This window comes from Schistocerca nitens, chromosome 1 (genome assembly GCF_023898315.1).
Source record: "Schistocerca nitens isolate TAMUIC-IGC-003100 chromosome 1, iqSchNite1.1, whole genome shotgun sequence".
Taxonomy (NCBI): domain Eukaryota; kingdom Metazoa; phylum Arthropoda; class Insecta; order Orthoptera; family Acrididae; genus Schistocerca; species Schistocerca nitens.
Window position 1 is genome coordinate 10,257,102 of NC_064614.1, and position 23,568 is coordinate 10,280,669.

The following is a 23,568-nucleotide window of genomic DNA, read 5'->3' on the forward strand; positions in this document are numbered from 1 at the left end:
TAGATTATCACCTTCAGACCTACTACCATATTGATGGACAATGGCTGTGCATGGAGCAGATTGTGCAGTTACATAGCCGGCCGGTGTGGCCGAACGGTTCTAGGCGCTACCGTCTGGAACGGCGTGACCGCTACGGTCGCAGTTTCGAATCTTGCCTCGGGCATGTATGTGTGTGATATATGGTTCAAATGGCTCTGAGCACTATGGGACTCAACTGCTGTGGTCATCAGTCCCCTAGAACTTAGAACTACTTAAACCTAACTAACCTAAGGACATCACACACACCCATGCCCGAGGCAGGATTCGAACCTGCGACCGTAGCAGCAGCGCGGCTCCGGACTGGAGCGCCTAGAACCGCACGGCCACCGCGGCCGGCCTGTGTGATATACTTAGGTTAGTTAGGTTTAAGTAGTTCTAAGTTCTAGGGGACTGATGATCTCAGCAGTTAAATTCCATAGTGCTCAGAGCCATTTGAACCATTTTTTGCAGTTACATAGATGAGCCTCTGCTTGCCTCACAGAATATAAAAGAAGTTACATATTATTGATTAACTGAACTGTTAAAATTTATGGTTTATTCTCTAGCGATGTTAGACGGGATTTGTGAAATTTAATCTGACAGAAGTTTTTAAATAATAAATCGGGAGTAGTTGGGCAATTTATATTTTCTCCCGCATACGTCGTGTGACATGACTACGAGTGGAAAGTCACGAAAATTAGAGCTCGCACAGAGGTCTACCGGCAGTCTTTCATCCCACGCAGCATTCATGTTTCGTACAGGAAAAGAATGAGCAAATGGTAGTGATGTCTTGAGTACTCACCACCACATGCCCTAAGCTGGCTGGCAAATTAGTATATATACATGTGAAATGTCTACTGAATACGTTACGGGTTGACTGATTCTTCAAGAAAAAGAGCAACGTTTAAACAGAACTGCGCGAACTTGTGACAGATTTGACAACCGTTCTTTAATTATAGCAGGAGAGTGTTGCCTGTCTGCCGTGCTTCTGAGGAACCCTCTCTAATTACAGTAGTGGACTGTTGCCGCTCAGCCTTGCGCACACGCTGTCCAGCTGCGCCCTGCTACACGGGAATCCGGTTCTCCGTGTCAGCGCATCTTATGACGCCGGAGTTAAGGAAAACGAGTGCCGAGCACAAAATGTCAAGCGAATTCCTGTGTTTCATAAGACAAAGTTACCTGAGTTGTGCCGGCGTTATTAAATTCCATCGTTACGGCAGAATAAACTTCAAAGCGATGCTACGCGAGTCGGCGAGAGATCAGCGAAGCGCGTTCTGCGTCATGAATTCAGCGGCGCCCCCATACACGCGGTACGTAGCGGCGGCGAACAAGTTTGACTCTCGGCGCAAACTCCGACATCCGCTACAATCTGCCCAGCTCATATGTGTTAACCTTTTGCAAATGTTGGACAAGTTGTTTCATAATTGTGGAAAGCCTCTAAAACTAAATAAATTCAGCTGCATTCATTCTGTTCACCAACTTACTTCATCCTCTTCAAACACTAGCACTCTTCGTAATGCAGCCGTTTTTCAACCGTGTACGTGCTAGAATAGAGAAAGTGCAAGCTATAAGAAATTTTATCAGGTTTTATTAGATTTGGACTTCTTTGTTTCTGGCCCTTATCTTCCTTCAAACAATAGTTTCAGGTTGGTGCGCAAGTTTGTAGCGTTTTTATTTTGCATTCTTCTGTTCTAGACGCTATCGGTTTATTTATCCACTATCAGTTTTTATTTGTGTTTCGCTTTGCTATTTGAGCTTACATAGTTTCAATTTGTCCTTTGTAGATAGTGAGTGGAGCTGAGGACGCCACAAAATGGAGTGCTAAGTGGAGAAATCGGAACATTTTCAATGTATCCTTCTGTCCGAGTTAAGCAGAAGGGTAGCAGCAGCGGAGGAAGCGAGGAACATTTGCGCCGTGTATGGGGATAATACCGCTGCACAGACCACGGAAAGAAAATGGTTTTCTCTTTTTAAGGTGGATCGTTTTGGCATTAGTGACTCTCCACGTTCAGGAGGACCTTCAGTGAGGCAACTTAAATCATTTAATAAAAGCGAGTCTTCTGGTACAGACCGTATACCAGTTAGGTTCCTTTCGGAGTATGCTGATGCATTAGCTCCATACTTAACAATCATATACAACCGCTCATTCGCTCGACGAAAGATCCGCACCCAAAGACTGGAAAGTTGCACAGGTCACACCAATATTCAAGAAAGGTAGTAGGAGTAATCCACTAAATTACAGGCCCATATCGTTAACGTCGATATGCAGCACGATTTCAGAACATATATTGTGTTCAAACATAATGAATTACCTCTAAGAAAACGGTCTATTGACACACAGTCAACATGGGTTTAGAAAAACATCGTTCTTGTGAAACACGACTAGCTCTTAATTCACATGAAGTGCTGAGTGCTATTGACAAGGGATTTCAGATCGATTCCGTATTTGTGGATTTCTGGAAGGCGTTTGACACTGTACCACACAAGCGGCTCGTAGTGAAATTGCGTGCTTATGGAATATCGTCTCAGTTATGTGACAGGATCTGTGATTTCCTGTCAGAGAGGTCACAGTTTGTAGTAATTGATGGAAAGTCATCGAGTAAAACAGAAGTGATTTCTGGCGTTCCCGAAGGTAGTGTTTAGGCCCTTTGCTGTTCGTTATCTATATAAACGATTTGGGAGACAATCTGAGCAGCGGTCTTCGGTTGTTTGCAGATGACACTGTCGTTTATCGACTAATAAAGTCATCTGAAGACCAAAACAAACTGCAAAACTATTTAGAAAAGATTTCTGAATGGTGCGAAAAGTGGCAGTTGACCCTAAATAATGAGATGTGTGAGGTCATCCACATGAGTGCTAAAAGGAATCCGTTAAACGTCGACTACACGATAAATCAGTCACATATAAAGGCCGTAAATTCAGTTAAATACCTAGGTATTACAATTACGAACAACTTAAATTAGAAGGAACACACAGAAAATGTTGTGGGGAAGGCTAGCCAAAGACTGCGATTTATTGGCAGGACACGTTGAAAATGTAACAGACCTACTAAGGAGACTGCCTACACTACGCTTATACGTCCTCTTTTAGAATACTGCTTCGCGGTGTGGGATCCTTACCTGATAGGACTGACGGAGTACATCGAAAAAGTTCAAAGAAGGGCAGCACGTTTTGTATCATCGCGAAATATGGGAGAGAGTGTCACAGAAATGATACAGGATTTGGGATGCACATTGTTAAAAGAAAGACGTTTTTCGTTGCGACGGAATCTTCTCACTAAATTCCAATCACCAACTTTCTCCTCAGAATTCGAAAATATTTTTTTGACACCGACTAACATAGGGAGGAACGATCACCAAGGTAACATAAGGGAAATCAGAGCTCGTACGGAAAGATATTGGTGTTCATTCTTTCCGAGCCCTATACGAGATTGGAATAATAGAGAATTGTGAAGGTGGTTCGACGAACCCTCAGCCAGGCACTTAAATGTGATTTGCAGAGTATCCATGTGCATGTAGATGTTTGACTGAGATCGTTTAAACACTTTAAACAACAATGATTCACATCAGCGTACTCGATGTGATGGTCTGTGAAGATTCCACCATCGTGTGACATTTGCATGCAGTGGGGAAGATTCAAAAATCGGATGTATGCGTACCGCATTCTCTAAGCCAAAACGACAAAAGTCAGCGGGTGGCCATTTTCGCATTTCTGCTTTCTCGTCATCAACTCGCTCGTGAATAACACCGATTATTGCTATCCTCTATCGTTACTGATAATGAGAGATTGTGGCCTCATACTAAGGTAAGGAAGAGAAAGGATTGGCTGAGCCCAATCAAAGTATCAACTTCCTGTACAAAGACCTGCACGGATCCCAAAAGATAATGGTGGAACAACGACCGTGTGGTGTGGTACTAATTGCTTCCCCCAGGTGTAACCATGACTGCTGATAGTTATTGTGAACAACTGAGACATCTCGAAGACGCAGTCGAAGAACAACGACCAACAACACTGCATGAAGTGCAGCTACTCCACGATGACACAGGCCTGCATTCTGCTAGACTGACAAAGAATACTATATAGGAGTTAAGTTGGGAAGTCATTCCGCACCCACCTTATTCACCTGGTATTGTGCCCTCAGACTTTCACCTTTTCCGCTCTCTATCGAACAACTTTCAAGGAGCCTCCTTTCCGGATGAAAATGCGTTTCGAACATCGGTCAACGAGCTCTTCACCTCAAAATCAGTGATTCCTATTGTCGCGGAATCGAGAGGTTACCCCAGCGTTGGCAGAGTGTTGTAAATAGTGAAGGAGAATATATTGCTGATACTAAAGACCCTGTTCTGTGTATCTGTTGTGTTTATTAAATGGAAAAACATTCCGAACTTATTCACAAACCTAATGTTTAATTAAGTAATGATAATACCATAACCATAATTCTATAAATAGTACTAGCTGCAATAAAATATAAGTGTAATGATGATTGGAATATGCCTAACGTTGTGTATAATAACACCACTGGTCAGTAACCGATAAAAATAGTGATACTACATTAACTACTAATATTACCACTCCTGCCACTACTACTACTGCTAATATCAACAGTGACAGCAAAAATGTAATCGTTAATAATTCTAAAAAATTAAGAGATATGACTTAGCGAGTTTTATGGGAGGGATATTCCAATAGAAGTAGGAATTTGAGAAGCAGAAAGGGCTTATTGGGAAAGAACAGTTGGTTGTAATGTGGTGAAGGGATTCGCGTAAAAGCATCATTAGCCGGTAATGTTGTTTTAGACAAGGTATATCACTGTGTATGGCAATCAGAGAAGTGATTCATATGATTCAATTCTCTATATTGTGAAAGAGATCACTCCAAAATCGACTTCCTGCAACCCAAAAAGATAAATAAAGTGGAATTTTCACGTAGAAGCGTTTTCAGCCAATAATAAACTGCCATTCGCTGTCTCAATTGATACCTATTTCTGTAAGTTACTTCGTCTTCTATTTTTGTAGAGGTTGGATCTGTCCATCTAGATCCCAGAGCGCTGAGAATGTACTAAGGAGTCTCGTGTTTGGGAATATTTGGATGAGGAATTAGTAATGTGACACTGGCATTAGAAACAAGGAGATAATTTGAAATTTGAGTGAACCAGCGGATGGGGACTGTTTCGAAATTGGTTCTTCGGAAGGAAGTGTTCATCCCAGACAAAAATATCTGCTGAAAATATCGAGATTATCTGATGAATGCAAGACTTTTCTTTCGCGAACAGCAGAGCCAGGTATTCGAAATCAAAGTCACTTTAGTAACACGAGTAGCCCATATTTCAGCTAAATATCAGGCAAACTGCTAGCGGAGCAGAGGCTGTCCCGATTCGGAGCGTATGGAAGAGGTTTTCCAGTTGCATCATTTGCCGCAACAGCAAGGGAAGCTTCCTGGAAACTTTATTGGAAAATATGGAGCTGAAGTACTTGTAATTCGCTACTAGCACAGTAAGTCCCGGGTAAAAACAAAGACTGAGCATGAGGAGCCTAATACGTGAATCAACATCTCCTTGTGAATAAAATCAAATAATCACTGTACATGAGCGATTTTAATTTCAACTTTTTGCATTTTTTAAATTCTGTTCCAAAGTCTAGTGCAGACTGTTTGATATTAAGCCCCAGGTAAAAACGTGAATCAACATCTCCTTGTGAATAAAATCGAATAATTGCTGTACCTGAGCGATTTTAATTTCAACCTTCTTCATTTTTTTTATTCTGCTCCAAAGTGTAGTGCAGACTGTTTGATATTTTGAGAATTGCGCGAGTCTCGGTTATTTGTGGCCGGATACCGGATGCGCCAATAGTGGGGCAGAGTGGTTTGTAATTGGGATTAAATCAAGTGGGGTCGGATTACCACTTCCAGAATTTGCTTTAAAGGCAAGAATGCTCCTGGGAAAATTGGTAGAAGCTGTGTGTGGTGGCGGAGGGGGGTGAGGGGCGATGGGAAGGACAGAGGATTTTTAATTATGTTTATTATTCATAACCTGGGTTGTGAGTCACTGAATCCCCTTTCCCTTCTTCCCTTTTTTCCCCTCTCTCCTCCCTGATGAAGGAACAAAGTTCCGAAAGCTAGGACTGCACTACCATCCCTGTTTACCTTTCCCTGTTGCTTCATAACCTGGGTTGTGAGTAACTGAATCCACTTTCCCTTCTTCCCTTTTTTCCTCTCTCTCCTCCCTGATGAAGAAACAAAGTTCCGAAAGCTAGGAATGTAAATTTGCTGTTCTGTTTTGTGAATCTATCGGCTGTACTGAGATAAGTACTGGCCAGCCCCTCTATCTCTTTGTCAGTATTTGTTTCACATCCTAATTATGTTTATTTTCATTCGCTTACCTGTTTAGTTTGTTTCCAATCCGAAGCTGTGAGTGCAGGGCAGATTGGTGCAGAACTTCATCCTGTTTCAACGAAATAGACCAGTAAGCCGTGAGCGTGGCTTGGGCATCAACGCTGTGTAATTATTCCAGCGTTTCTCTGATTACCAACGGAAACCTCCCGGGGGCATAAAAAGACATAGAGTTCTTATAACCAGAAACGGTTCGAAATTCAGCTGTGAGAAGACGCGTTATTTCAGATGGGCAACACGGGCCCGTCTGTGGAGTATAGAGGGAGTGTTAGAGGCCGTTCGCCGCCCTTCAGAGGCGAGACCCGTGGAGGCTGGTGAGCGGGGGTGGTCAAGGATCCACTAGCGGCTGGAGAGCGAAGCCGGCCGCCCGGCAAATGGAACGTCAATCACACTCGCCGGTTTGGCAGCCCGCCACTACCAACAGCAGCAGCAGCGGGCCGTGGCGGCGGAGAACTCTCTGCCCCTCTGTCGGTGTGCCTGTCTCTATCCGGCAGCCCGCGAGAGATCGGGACGGGCAGCTGCTGATAGGGAACTCACTAAGCCCCCGTAATACCTGTCCCGGATCAACAAAACACAGCAGTTTTTTGCTATTTCATGGCGTACAAACAAATATGAGTTTTAGCCTCGCAACGATATCTCTTACGTAGAAAAAAAGCGTCGAGACTGATATGATTGACGATTTATGACCAAGGGGGTTGGGGGAGGGAGGCACATAACGTTGGGGGGAAGGGGAGCTTTATCGCAACGTCGAATACCGACAGACATAAGTTCGCTACAGACGGCACTACAAAGCCCTGATGAACTTTATCAGATCGTATAAAAAATGTGTCCTACCAAGAGAATATGGATCTCTGGATAAAACTGAAAGTGCGACAAAACGTCAGTGCCCAACACGTCCCTTCTCTTCCTTGAGATAGTGGTACTGTTAGTGATCCGCCAGTGTTGTGCGAAGTCTTTGATAATATTTTAAGTGACTTCACTACTATGTATTAGAATACCCTCTACTCCAATTTCGACCTTGTTCAATTTCAAGTGATTACATCAGCAATCAATATAATCATCAAGTTTGGACACACCACTGACAAAAATAATGTCATGCATGCACAGTTAACTAGTTTAAACCGCTAATGAAGTTTCGTAAGGAGATAGAAGTTAATAAATGTATCAGTCATCCAGGCAGAAAAACTGTGAACATTCAGGCTCAACGTAAATCCGGTAGTTTTCGTGAAAATACGACAGACGCATTGAAAAATGGTTCAAATGGCTCTGAGCACTATGGGACTTAACTTCTAAGGTCATCAGTCCCCTAGAACGTAGAACTACTTAAACCTAACTAACCTAAGGACATCACACACATCCATGCCAGAGGCAGGATTCGAACCTGCGACCGTAGCGGTCGCGCGGTTCCAGACTGAAGCGCCTAGAACCGCTCGGCCACTCCGGCCGGCACAGACGCATTGAGTAATAGTCAGTAGTGCCAACCACTTAAGCGTAAAGCAATGTTTTTTTTCATTCTAGGACACATCCCTTAATTAGCTTACCACATGAAGACGCCGAAATTCAGAAAGGATTAGCCATATCAAAAGAATATTAGGAATGGCTTTCCTAGGGGAATGGTTAGGAATATGTGTAACAAACTACGGAATGCCGACGCAAAGCTAACTGAAAATGAGACCACGTTAGTAAAAGATGAAAAAATGGCTACAAAATAAAGCGAGGTTCACCCTATTTGCATACTTTGGGGCGGTTTCGGTTAAACTGGCGCGAAAATTTTAGAACACAAAAGTAGAAATCAGTTTCTCAACAGATGTATAGCAGCACTTTCACATGCGGCATTTACACTAAAGAGGATACACGTAAGACAATTTTCAGGGCCCCCCTTTAGATCTTGGACTCCGTACAGAAGGGCAGAATCGTGAACATTTAGGAAGAAATGGAAATTTATGATCATCAAAAGATTCACTCCGCATGTATTTTGAATGAACGAACAGACCCGTTTAATAGAAGGTCAAGTCAGCTTTTCGAAAAATGACGGATGTTGGCCGAATGCTCCTGGCAACTGTCGTTATTGCCTCTTCATTACATTTACCATTCGCTTGGATAGAATATTTTATGTGTTTCTATGCCATGTCGTTACTTATAAAATGAGAATTTATGCAGTTATACCATGACATGATGCATTTCTGCACAACCATGAAGTGTTTTAGTTACATTCAAAAATAAGGATGATGTTTTTTACGATGTGGTTTTTATGCTTTGTTTTTGCATTTCATGGTATTATCTGTGGCTGTGGCATGACGCTTCCCCCCGCTTCCCCCCGCATCTACTTTACATCCCATCGTATAAATTATAAAATACTGGCCGTATTCATTGTACGTTCATGCAATGTTTCACTTATATCAAAATTTAAAGATGTTGTTTTTGCAGAATACTTAATATAGTGGTCGTATTTTTATGTGTGACACGCAGCAATGTATCTGCATTGTTGTATTTTTGTGGCACGACGCCTGTATGAGTCCCACACTTTACGTTCCATTCTTTAAGTAAGAAATGACATGTTCATCGGACGGTTATGAAATGTTGTTGTTGTTGTGGTCTTCAGTCCCGAGACTGGTTTGATGCAGCTCTCCATGCAAGCTTCTTTATCTCCCAGTACTTACTGCAACTTATATACTTCTGAATCTGCTTACTGTATTAATCTCTTGGTCTCCCTCTACGATTTTTACCCTCCACGCTGCCCGCAAATGCTAAATTTGTGATACGCTGATGCCTCAGAACATGTCCTACCAACCGGTCCCATCTTCTTGTCAAGTTGTGCCACAAACTCCTCTTCTCCCCAATTCTATTCAATACCTCCTCGTTAGTTATGTGATCTACCCATCTAATCTTCAGCATTCTTCTGTAGCACCACATTTCGAAAGCTTCTATTCTCTTCTTGTCCAAACTATTTATCGTCCATGTTTCACTTCCATACATGGCTACACTCCATACAAATACTTTCAGAAACGACTTCCTGACACTTAAATCTGTACTCGATGTTAACAAATTTCTCCTCTTCAGAAACGCTTTCCTTGCCATTGCCAGTCTACATTTTGTATCCTCTCTACTTCGACCATCATCAGTTATTTTGCTCCCTAAATAGCAAAACTCCCCTACTCTTTAAGTGTCTCATTTCCTAATCTAATTCCCTCAGCATCACCTGACTTAATTGGACTACATTCCATTATCCTCGTTTTACTTTTGTTGATGTTCATCTTATATCGGCCTTTCAAGACACTGTCCATTTCGTTCAACTGCTCTTCCAAGTCCTTTGCTGTCTGTGACAGAATTACAATGTCATCGGCGAACCTCAAATTTTTTATTTCTTCTCCATGGATTTTAATACCTACTCCGAATTTTCCTTTTGTTTCCTTTACTGCTTGCTCAATATACAGATTTAATAACATCGGGGAGAGGCTACAACCCTGTCTCACTCCCTTCCCAACCACTGCTTCCCTTTCGTGCCCCTCGGCTCTTATAATTGTAAGGATGATATTCTTTACCATAATCAGTTTGGTCGCTGTGATTTTATATTGAGGCACAAGAATGTATTTCCATTGTATAGCTCCTTTGTGGCGTGACGCCCGCATGAGCCTCATACCAAACATCCCATTCTTTAAGTAACACAATACATGATATACTCTAGTATAGTTCAATAAACTACACTGACGGAAAAAAATCGCTACACCAAGAAAGATTTGCGCAACATAAACAAAAGTTGGTAGGCGTGTTTGTTCATCCGAAAGATGGCAGGCGCGACTATGACGATGCAGATCAGGAGAGCTTTCAATACACGTTCTAACGATCGTGCTCGTTAGTTACCTTTGAGACTGGACATGGTGAGCCTTTAAGGCGAAAAATATGCCATTATCAACAGCGTACTGAGTTTTAAGGGGTCGCACAATAGGGCTACGAGAAAGTGAATGTTCCTTCTGCGAAATTGCATGAAGGCCTGACAGGAATGCAGCCACTCTATATGACTACTGGCAGCGGTAGTCACGCGAATGTACGAGCACAAGAAGACTCGTCTCGTGGCAAGGTAGGAGTGGGCAAAATGCAACAGGGAATAACAATATTAATGTGCTAATAGTAAACTGCAGGAGCGTCTATAGAAAGGTCCCAGAACTGCTCTCATTAATAAACGGTCACAACGCCCATATAGTGCTAGGGACAGAAAGTTGGCTGAAACCAGACGTAAACAGTAAAGAAATCCTAAACTCAGATTGGAATGTATACCGCAGAGACAGGCTGGACAGTGAAGGGGGAGGCGTGTTTATAGCGATAAGAAGTGCAATAGTATCGAAGGAAATTGACGGATATCCGAAATGTGAAATGATTTGGGTGAAGGTCACGGTTAAAGCAGGCTCAGACATGGTAATTAGATGTCTTTATAGGCCCCCTGGCTCAGCAGCTGTTGTGGCTGAGCACCTGAAGGATAATTTGGAAAATATTTCGAGTAGATTTCCCCACCATGTTATAGTTCTGGGTGGAGATTTTAATTTGCCGGATATAGACTGGGAGACTCAAACGTTCATAACGGGTGGCAGGGACAAAGAATCCAGTGAAATTTTTTTAAGTGCTTTATCTGAAAACTACCTTGAGCAGTTAAACAGAGAACCGACTCGTGGCGATAACATATTACACCTTCTGGTGACAAACAGACCCGAACTATTTGAAACAGTTAACGCAGAACAGGGAATCAGCGATCATAAAGCGGTTACTGCGTCGATGATTTCAGCCTTAAATAGAAATATTAAAAAAGGTAGGAAGATTTTCCTGTTTAGCAAAAGTGACAAAAAATAGATTACAGAGTACCTGACGGCTCAACACAAAAGTTTTGTGTCAAGTACAGATAGTGTTGAGGATCAGTGGACAAAGTTAGATGAGTATGTGCCAAGCAAGATCGTAAGAGATGGAAAAGAGCCACCGTGGTACAACAACCGAGTTAGAAAACTGCTGCGGAAGCAAAGGGAACTTCACAGCAAACATAAACATAGCCAAAGCCTTGCAGACAAACAAAAATTACCCGAAGCGAAATGTAGTGTGAGGAGGGCTATGCGAGAGGCGTTCAATGAATTCGAAAGTAAAGTTCTATGTACTGACTTGGCAGAAAATCCTAAGAAATTCTGGTCTTATGTCAAAGCGGTAGGTGGATCAAAACAAAATGTCCAGACACTCTGTGACCAAAATGGTACTGAAACAGATGATGACAGACTAAAGGCCGAATTACTAAATGTCTGTTTCCAAAGCTGTTTCACAGAGGAAGACTGCACTGTAGTTCCTTCTCTAGATTGTCGCACAGATGACAAAATGGTAGATATCGAAATAGACGACAGAGGGATAGAGAAACAATTAAAATCGCTCAAAAGAGGAAAGGCCGCTGGACCTGATGGAATACCAGTTCTATTTTACTCAGAGTACGCGAAGGAACTTGCCCCCCTTCTTGCAGCGGTGTACCGTAGGTGTCTAGAAGAGCGTAGCGTTCCAAAGGATTGGAAAAGGGCACAGGTCATCCCCGTTTTTGAAGAAGGGACGTCGAACAGATGTGCAGAACTATAGACCTATATCTCTAACGTCGATCAGTTGTAGAATTTTGGAACACGTATAATGTTCGAGTATAATGACTTTCCTGGAGACTAGAAATTTACTCTGCAGGAATCAGCATGGGTTTCGAAAAAGACGGTCGTGTGAAACCCAGCTCGCGCTATTCGTCCACGAGACTCAGAGGGCCATAGACACGGGTTCACAGGTAGATGCCGTGGTTCTTGACTTCCGCAAGGCGTTCGATACAGTTCCCCACAATCGTTTAATGAACAAAGTAAGAGCATATGGACTATCAGACCAATTGTGTGATTGGATTGAGGAGTTCCTAGATAACAGAACGCAGCATGTCATTCTCAATGGAGAGAAGTCTTCCGAAGTAAGAGTGATTTCAGGTGTGCCACAGGGGAGTGTCAGGGGAACGTTGCTGTTCACAATATACATAAATGACCTGGTGGATGACATCGGAAGTTCACTGAGGCTTTTTGCAGATGATGATGTGGTTTATCGAGAGGTTGTAACAATGGAAAATTGTACTGAAATGCAGGAGGATCTGCAGCGAATTGACGCATGGTGCAGGGAATGGAAATTGAATCTCAATGTACACAAGTGTAATGTGCTGCGAATACATAGAAAGATAGATCCCTTATCATTTAGCTACAAAGTAGCAGGTCAGCAACTGGAAGCAGTTAATTCCATAAATTATCTGGGAGTACGCATTAGGAGTGATTTAAAATGGAATGATCATATAAAGTTGATCGTCTCTAAAGCAGATGCCAGACTGAGATTCATTGGAAGAATCCTAAGGAAATGCAATCCGAAAACTAAGGAAGTAGGTTACAGTATGCTTGTTCGCCCACTTCTTGAATACTGCTCAGCAGTGTGGGATACCTACCAGACAGAGTTGATAGGGGAAATTGAGAAGATCCAACGGAGAGCAGCGCGCTTCGTTACAGGATCATTTAGTAATCGCGAAAGCGTTACTGAGATGATAGATAAACTCCAATGGAAGACTCTGCAGGAGAGACGCTCAGTAGCTCGGTACGGGCTTTTGTTAAAGTTTCGAGAACATACCTTCACCGAAGAGTCCAGCAGTATATTGCTCCCTCCTACGTATATCTCGCGAAGAGACCATGAGGATAAAATCAGAGAGATTAGAGCCCACACAGAAGCATACAGACAATCCTTCTTTCCACGAACAATACGAGACTGGAATAGAAGGGAGAGCCGATAGAGGTACTCAGGGTACCCTCCGGCACAAGGCGTCAGGTGGTTTGCGGAGTATGGATGTAGATGTAGAGGGAAGACCATCGTGTTCAGCGTATGGGTCTGGCGCATCGTACTGTGTCTGCAGCAGCAGGTGGCGCCACAGTGACACAACCAACTCCTACAAATAGGTTACTTCAGAGACAGCTCCGAACCAGACGTCCCGTAGCGTGCATTCCACTGACCCAAACCACCGTCAGTTGTGACTTCAGTGTGTAACGCCGGAAATGCATATCCTCCTATTTCCATCTATTGCACTATAATTTTTTCCCTTATTTTGTTACCTGAAGATATGACATTTCTGTGTCTTTATGTATTGTAATTGTTTTGCTATATATATATGAATTTATGTCGATGCATAATTGGTTTGTTTTGTAAATATTATTTTTACAAAATTGTTAAGGCTTTCGTATTTTTTATTTTTCGCTGGGTCTGGCCTAGGGAAAACTATGCTATCGAACGATTACATCGATAGGTCGTGTGGACAACCAAAGTGTTTAGGATCTTTGGTAGTGTTAACTCTGCCGCATGGAGCACGGGCAGAGCAGAGTCTGGCTGGAGTAGGGCGGTGGAGCAGGTGTGTTGTGTGACGCTCCCGCGAGTTGCCGCGCTTTCGGGGTTGGGCAGCATGTAATTGCGCTCGACTTGCTATGATAGTTTCTGACACGGTGTCGCGGACGGGAAGCATTAGCTGGCGCACATCAAGAGCCCGTTTCGCCTGGTGACCGTGTCGAGAAGAAGGCGCGCCAACATCCAGCTTCTGCAACAGCGACGGCCGACAATGAGTGACTGTCGCGACCTCCCCGATCACCGACTTCAAACCTTCAATCAACCAACAAGGAAGACTGGAAGTACGTAAAGTTTTAGAACTGTATGGCAGACCTCAGCTTTTCAAACTGTTGCGTGACAAAATTACAGCAACTTAGAATGAACCTCTGTTGCTCATTGTCCCAACTCCATTACCAAGCAGGGTCCCTTCCTTTTCTGGAATGAACCCGAGTGTCGTTGAAATTCATACGCCAGCATTAAAGTAATATTCAATTTCACTGCTTTAATTTCAAAGTTCAGTTAAAGTATTCATAGCTGGCTACAATATTTAGATTACACAAGCACAAATTAAGAGTGCGACTTTTGTTACCATGTTTTAGCTTACCTGTGACTGCAACTCAGCTTGGTACATACTAAATTTTACTATTGTTAATTGTTCAGAATCATTTAATTCAAGTTCAAAGCTAAATATCTTATTTCTAAATTGCTCAGATTCAAGTAGCTTTTGAAATGATTTTTGAGATAGTCCAAGACTAACCTTATTTTACTGAATTTCGTAGTGCACCAGCTCACTAATGATTTTAGTCACTAAATTAACTTTCAATTTTCCGGTTTTATTAATTATTTTGCTAAATTAAGTCAGAGAGTAGCGAAATTTATTACTTGTGACAAACATTCAGTTTTCACACTACACATCTCAACCTTCAGTTGCCACACTTCTAGTGCTAATTATATGTGCAATAACCTTTCTTTTTCAGTTATTATAGTAGTTGTCCATAGGACTGGCGACCGTAATTTTCCCCAAATCTCAAATTTCTAATTAACGACAGTTAATTGTTAACGTAACGACCGCACATTTACTTTCTTTATTAACTTTACCCCTTTTTAAAATTAATTTCCACCAGTGTAATTTGCATTTTTCCTTTCATTTAGATGTAACCCTTTCCTCCCTCTTTACCGACAGATTAACTTCGGTGACGATTGCTTTTCCCAAATTTCCATTAGGTGCACGCGGTTTAATTTTTCACTGCTACTGAGGTCGATAAGTGAGGGGGAGGTTACAGGTGGTGTCAAGCGAGAGCTTATTGGAGGGCAGGGTGGAGGTGTCTTGTGTTTTATGTTGAAAGCTGTGTCTGCCGTGGTGCCAGTGATGCCCGTATGTCTGTTGGAAGGAGGCCAGGGGAGGGCCTGCAACCAACCTGTCTGCTTAGTAGACAAACTGGACCTCTACCTGGATTTACAGTGTAGGGTGCGATTTCGTATGGCTTCAGGAGCAGTCTCGTGGTGACCCCACGCTCCCTGCCTGCAAAACCGTACATCAATTTGGTGGTTCGGCTTGTTTTGCTGCTATTCGTCAACAGCACTCCAGGGGGTGTTCTCCAACAGGATAACGCTCGCCCACACACCGCTGTTGTAACCCAATACGCTGTATAGAGAGTCGAGATGTTGTCTTGGCCTGCTCGATCACCAGATTTGTCTCCATTCGAGCACATATGGGACATCATCGGAAGACAACTCCAGTGTCGAAACGTCCTGGCAGATTAAAACTGTGTGCCGGACCGAGACTCGAACTCGGGACCTTTGCCTTTCGCGGGCAAGCGCAGGAGAACTTCTGTAAAGTTTGGAAGGTAGGAGACGAGGTACTGGCAGAAGTAAAGCTGTGAGGACGGGGCGTGAGTCGTGCTTGGGTAGCTCAGTTGGTAAAGCACTTGCCCGCGAAAGGCAAAGGTCCCGAGTTCGAGTCTCGATCCGGCACACAGTTTTAATCTGCCAGGAAGTTTCATATCAGCGCAAACTTCACTGTAGAGTGAAAGTTCTCATTCTGGAAACTCCAGTGTCATCCACAGCTGGCATTACCCGTCCCAGTATTGAGCGATCAGGGGTAATAAACGTGGAACTCCATATCACAAACTAACTTCGGCAGCTGTACAACACAATGCGTGCACATTTTCATGCTTGCGTTTAACGATCTGGAGATTATACAGGTTATTAATTAATGTAGCAGCATTTCACATTTGCAATGGATAATCTCGCACTTATATTAACCTGTGATCTAGCATTGTTAATCAACTGTGTTACCTAGACAAAAGTTTTCTCTAAATACCATTACCGTACATTAATAATTTCTCGACGTTGCGATTTTTCTCGCATTGGTGTATGTAATATGAGAAGCTATGTATCGTTGTCATGATAGTTGTATGTACCTTCATTAGCATCTAGTGTTTTAATGTATTTTCTATTTTATGGGTATGTATGTGTCTGTGTTTTATCGCCACTGTTGATAGTGCATGATTGTCTTCGTTTCCCCATTATCTGAAGTTTACCACCTAAGAGAACTCTTGTCTATCTCTCCAAAGGTTTTGTTTCAAGACGCTTGCACACGTCTTCTATGCAGACCTTGGAAACGATGTTGAAGCTGATGCCCACGTGTTTTAACCAGTAACGTGTTTGTTACTGACACGTGGAGAAAGCACGAGTCTAGTCCCACGAGTTTTCATCCCATTCCTCCCTTGCTGTTGACATTAGTTAAGAGTGCTGCGTTTATCTGTTTTACGACGTTTTCTCGTAACGCGATACTGTATTCAGACGGTGTATGTGACGAAGGCTGGAAAGTGACTAGCACGTGACTAATTTCTAGTTTTCTTAAGCCAGATTTTCACGGATGTACGGTGAAACGTGTACGTATTTTTGTCAGTGTTATTTCTAACCTTGGTGTGACCGCTGACTGCAGCTTTAACCACCTGAAAATGACGCACGGTCGAAATAGCAAGAGTAGATATTGGAATAAATAGTACAGTCGAAAGCTTATATCAAGTCTACGGGACTGCAATGCTACTGAAAATTCAATTTTGTATTTGATAACAGTTCGCAAGTAAGGTCAACAGTTCTTTGGAACATGAAAGTATGAATACCTTTTAAAAGCTGGTCGTCATCGACAGTTATATCACAGTAGCTAAAGGGCAGAGTCATGGGGGAAATTGAGTCACTTATTAAATCACTAACGAGTTAAAATTTAGGGCAGTATGAAGAAACTTCTACAATTATGAAAACTAGTGCACCGTACATAATACCAGCTCTCAGTCACTTAGTTCAGGTGCAGTCACTTTCTAGACTGATACGAATAGTCGTCTGTGAAACTAATTTACATTTTTGAGAATCCGGTATTTGAGAGACACACAACAATTTTAAATAAACGAGCTACACATATGGCAGTGTAAGGAGACATATTCGAGAGAGAGGCCTGGAGGAATCTCCATCAAACTCGTAACACATATGGCTTATTATGTGGAAAATTGCACTACAGACACTCCTTACAGGAGGGGTGGTGGCGTGCAGGGGTTGACAAATAAAAACAATGCAATAGTGGAGAAGCCACACTTTTCAGCATCTGCGCTGACATAGTGTGTTAGAGTTTCATCCCCTATTTGTGTGCATGGTTAGTAGGAAAGCGTGACATCTTAGTACCTCTCTGCAATCCAAAGAGAAACTGCAGTGATTTACCCACGATAATGGTGGCTGAGCTGTGTGGTTGCGGATCAAGTTCCTTGAAGAAATACAGCACCAAAAAATGATCAAATGTGTGCGAAATCGTATGGGACTTAACTGCTAAGGTCATCAGTCCCTAAGCTTACACACTACTTAACCTAAATTATCCTAAGGACAAACACACACACCCATGCCCGAGGGAGGACTCGAACCTCCGCCGGGACCAGCCGCAAAGGTCCATGACTGAAATACACCACCAGCCACAATTTATATTTCATTATTTATACCAGGAAAAGTTTCTGTGTTCGACCCTTCTTCATTTGTGGTAATGCATTATTGAAGATATAAATGTATTATGACAACTGAAGGTGATTGAAAGCCCGAATCAAATGGTTCAAATGGCTCTGACCACTAAGGGACTTAACATCAGAGGTCATCAATCAAATGGTTCAAATGCCTCTAAGCACTATGCGACTTAACTTCTGAGGTCATCAGTCGCCTAGAAAGTAGAACTAATTAAACCTAACTAATCTAACCGATGTTATTCAATCTGAATATTGAGCAAGCAATAAAGGAAACAAAAGAAAAGTTCGGAGTAGGTATTAAAATCCATGGAGAAGAAATAAAAACTTTGAGGTTCGCCGATGACATTGTAATTCTATCAAAGACAGCAAAGGACTTGGAAGAGCAGTTGAACGGAATGGACAGTGTATTGAAAGGAGGATATAAGATGAACATCAACAAAAGTAAAACGAGGACAATGGAATGTAGTCAAATTAAGTCGGGTGATGCTGAGGGAATTAGATTAGGAAATGAGACTCTTAAAGTAGTAAAGGAGTTTTGCTATTTGGGGAACAAAATAACTGATAATGGTCGAAGTAGAGAGGCTATAAAATGTAGACTGGCAATGGCAAGGAAAGTGTTTCTGAAGAAGAGAAATTTGTTAAGATCGAGTATAGATTTAAATGTCAGGAAGTCGTTTCTGAAAGTATTTGTATGGAGTGTAGCCATGTATGGAAGTGAAACGTGGACGATAAATAGTTTGGACAAGAAGAGAATAGAAGCTTTCGAAAAGTGGTGCTCCAGAAGAATGGTGAAGATTAGATGGGTAGATCGCATAACTAATGAGGAGGTATTGAATAGAATTGGGGAGAAGAGGAGCTTGTGGCACAACTTGACTAGAAGAAGGGATCGGTTGGTAGGACATGTTCTGAGACATCGAGGCATCAGCAATTTAGTACTGGGAGATGAAGAAGCTTGCACAGGATAGAGTAGCATGGAGAGCTGCATCAAACCAGTCTCAGGACTGATGACCACAACAACAACGTAATGACATCACACACATCCATGCCCGGGGCAGGATTTGAACCTGCGACCGTAGTTGTCGCTCAGCTCCTGACTGTAGCGCCTAGAACCGCACGGCCACTCCGGCCGGCGGGCATCAGTCCCCTAGACTTAGAACTACTTAAACCTAACTAATCGAAGGACGTGAACACATCCATGCCCGAGGCAGGATTCGAACCTGCGACCGCAGCGGTCGCGGGGTTCCAGACTGAACCGCCTAGAACCGCTCGGCCACGCAGGCCAAAGCCCGAATCGCGTGATGCTGTATTTCTTCAGGTAATTCATTTCTGTCTCCAATATGGTTGCTATGTGGAGGAGATGTCACGTAAAAATAATCGAAAACGACCGATATTAGTAGTGAATAGTCAGTTTTTTGGTGTCTCCAGCTGATTGGTGACAGCTCAGATGGCTTTAAAGTCCAAGTTTAAATATGTAAACCTGAAAACCTGAGGAATCAGCTAATCTTCAGTTAAAGAACGACTCCAGTGACACAGACAGGCAGATAGCTCCGTTTGCCTGGGGCAGGAGTCAGTTGGGCAACGGCAGTGACCTGGTGCCTCCAGTGCGTCGTCTGCAACTGCACTGGCCGGCTGGTCGGGCGCGCAGGTCACGTGGGAAGACAGCAGAGGCCGTCGCGCCCCCGGGCTGGGCAGCCACGTCTAATTGAAAGCGTCACGTGACCCTGGCGGCCATAATTGGACTCATTAACGCGGCCGCACTAATTGGCGGCAGTCGCGCGCGCGTTATCTGCGCGGAAGCCGCTGGCGAGGCGAGGCCTCGGCGGCAGTCCCAGCTAGGGTGCCAGAACCCGTGGACAAATGTCTTCTGCCACTACAATCTTCAGTTTGGGAATTTGCTGGGCACTTACTTACCACAATGGACCGATGCTGCTGTTCACGCAAATCACTTTGATTCAAATCTCTTCATCTCCCCATAACTTCTGTAGCTTTCCATGTGCATCTGCTTATTGTAGTCAAGCCTTGGACTCCGTATGCAATTTTCACCTTCTCTCTCTCTTTCCTCCAGTACTAAATTAATTATCCATTAATGACTCTGCAAGTGTTACACCATCATATCCCTTCTTTTAGAGAAATAGCGCATAATCTCCTTTCCTACCCAAAGTTATTCGGTACTTGTTGTCGTTGTTGTGGTCTTCAGTCCTGAGACTGGTTTGATGCAGCTCTCCATGCTACTCTATCCTGTGCAAGCTTCTTCATCTCCCAGTACCTACTGCAACCTACATCCTTCTGAATCTGCTTAGTGTATTCATCTCTTGGTGTCCCTCTACGACTTGTACCCTCCACGCTGCCCTCCAATGCCAAATTTGTGATCCGCTGATGCCTCAGAACATGTCCTACCAACCGGTCCCTTCTTCTTGTCAAGTTGTGCCACAAACTCCTCTTCTCCCCTATTCTATTCAATACCTCCTCGTTAGTTATGTGATCTACCCATCTAATCTTCAGCATTCTTCTGTAGCACCACATTTCGAAAGCTTCTATTCTCTTCTTGTCTAAACTATTTATCGTCCATGTTTCACTTTGGTACTTATTTCTTAGTTATTCGATGCAAACGTTTAACTGTCGAAAGTTTGTATCACCGATGCCTTTCAGCTTCAACGATGTGATTAAATGACAATGTAGTAAAGGCACGCTATGATTATAAAGGTCTCGATAGAGTACACTAGGATACCGAAATGCAAGTGCCACCTCCCAGTGCGACTTTCACAAAGAGTTTTATGAAATAAGAGTACAAAACATATGTAGTGCAAAGTGTCAGAATGTGGCGTATTGAAACTCGGCGAGAACTTTCCAAATGATTTATTTTTTCCACTACAGAGCTTCGTTTACCACGGTCTGCGTCACAGGCCCCGCATTGCTGAGGCCACTGCCCCAGCGACCTGTGCAATGCAACGCTGTGTCGTGTTGGCCTCGTTCATCAGCTGTGGAGTTCCGATTACGTCAGGATTGCTGCGCCAGCAGCCCACCCAGCGGCCACCGTCCTCGTTGAGTCTGCGCTGCTCCGCTGGGAGCAGTAGGCTGGCCTCGCTGCTGCTTCTTCCTCGGCTGGCATAGATGGGAATGCAGTGGCAACGACTGCCTCCGTTCCAGTGTCCTAATCTGTGGCCCTCGCCTTGTAAGTCTCCAGCGTGTGTCGGGAGACGAGACTCTGAGCACTATGGGACTTACCTTCTAAGGTCATCAGTCCCCTAGACGTTAGAACTACTTAAACCTAACTAACCTAAGTACATCACACACATCGATGCCCAAGGCAGGATTCTAACCTGTGACCCGTAGCGGTCGCGCGGTTCCAGACTGAAGCGCCTAGAACCGCTCGGCCACACCGGCCGGCCAGGAGACGAAAGAGACGAGACGACTGCTTTCGGTAGCTATCCAAAGAGTGGCTCGCCTTGGCTGGCTGTGAACCCCGTGTCGGCCTCAGAGGGTCGAACCAACGACCCGCAGTGGACTGGGACGCTGTCGCCCCATCTGTTTTCGCGTGTCGCCACTATTGTGGCACGCCCCCCTGTCCAGGAGAGGTACCTCACTTCAAAATGAATCTCGTTAGAAAATTGCACTTATTTATACTCGACTGTGCGCCTCTGGTTTGCTAACACATCGCTCCGAGTCACGTACGCTCCACACCCCGGTTGCGCCAGGGGGCCCCTTCTTCTATAGCTTTCGAGATGCGAACCGTTACGTTTACGATTTTCAGCGGTTCGACGGCCCCTGTGTTTGTCCATTCCACTTCGCAACCGCTGGTCAGCGTAACTTACTGCCATCTGGCCTGCACCTGGCTGTAACTTGTACTCAAAGTATCACAAAAAACTAACTTTCCCTATCCTACACGGTGGTGCCGCTACACATGTATTGTTTCTTTCAGTTGTTAGACATTTGCTTGCGTTTAATTAAGTGAGTTAGCTGCATGTTACCTTTGTTATTTGAGATTTTGTCTGAGGATGTCTGCAATGTCTCCATCGTTAGATAGAACAGCCAACAATAGGTATTTTGTGACACAGTTGAGGAGACGAGTGATCGACAGAAGTCTCCGGCACTCGAGAATTTGACAGCTTTTGTAACACATTCCAACACTTCCGTGATATGGAAACCACGAACCATGCTTGGGTTCGTCTTTAATGTTGCCTGATTCCATTCTCAGTCACTGACTCTGTTCAAAGTCAGTCGACATTTATAACTGCAGTCTGGTCTATGCAGAAGCAGCAGATATCCTTTTTCTCCATTAGAACTGGAAGAAGTGTATTTAAGTCAGTATTCTCTCTAGCTTCTTTCCAAATCTACATGTACACTACTGGCCATTAAAACTGCTACACCACGAAGATGACGTGCTACAGACGCGAAATTTAACCGACAGGAAGAAGATGCTGTGATATGCAAATGATTAGCTTTTCAGAGCATTCACACAAGGTTGGCGCCGGTGGCGACTACTACAACGTGCTGACATGAGGAAAGTTTCCAACCGATTTCTCATACACAAACAGCAGTTGACCGGCGTTGCCTGGTGAAACGTTGTTGTGATGCCTCATGTAAGGAGAAGAAATGCATACCATCATGTTTCCGACTTTGATAAAGGTCGGATTGTAGCCTATCGCGATTGCGGTTTATCGTATCGCGACATTGCTGCTTGCGTTGGTCGAGATCCAGTGACTGTTAGCAGAATATGGAATCGGTGGGTTCAGGAGGGTAATACGGAACGCCGTGCTGGATCCCAACGGCCTCGTATCACTAGCAGTTGAGATGACAGGCATCTTATCTGCATGGCTGTAACGGATGGTGTAGTCACGTCTCGATCCCTGAGTCAACAGATGGGGACGTTTGCAAGACAACAACTATCTGCACGAACGGTTCGACGACGTTTGCAGCAGCATGGACTATCAGTTCGGAGACCGTGGCTGCGGTTACCCTTGACGCTGCATCACAGACAGGAGCTCCTGCGATGGTGTACTCAACGACGAACCTGGGTGGGCGAATGGCAAAACGTCATTTTTTTGGATGAATACAGGTTCTTTTTACACCATCATGATGGTCGCATCCATCTTTGGCGACATCGCTGTGATCACACATTGGAAGCGTGTATTCGTCATCGCCATACTGGCGTATCACCCAGTGCGATGGTATGGGGTGCCACTGGTTACACGTATCGGTCACCTTTTGTTCGCATTGACGGCACTCTGAACAGTGGACTTTACATTTCAAATGTCGTACGACCTGTGGCTCTACCCTTCATTCGATCCCTGCGAAACCCTACATTTCAGCAAGCTAATGCACTACCGCATGTTGCAGGTCCTGTACGGGCCTTTCTGGATACAGAAAATGTTCGACTGCTGCCCTGTTCAGCACATTCTCCAGATCTCTCACCAATTCAAAACATCCGATCAATGGTGGCCGAGCAACTGGCTCGTCACAATACGCCAGTCACTACTCTTGAGGAACTGCGGTATCGTGTTGAAGCTGCATGGGCAGCTGTACCTGTACACGCCATCCAAGCTCAGGATTATCAAGGCCGTTATTATGGCTGGAGGTGGTTGTTCTGGGTACTGTTTTCTCAGGATCTATGCACCCAAATTGCATGAAAATGTAATCACATGTCAGTTCTAGCATAATATATTTGTCCAATGAATACCCATTTATCTTCTTCATTTCTTCTTGGTGTAGCAATTTTAATGGCCAGTAGTGTAATTTAACCACGTTGTTTTCAGAGATT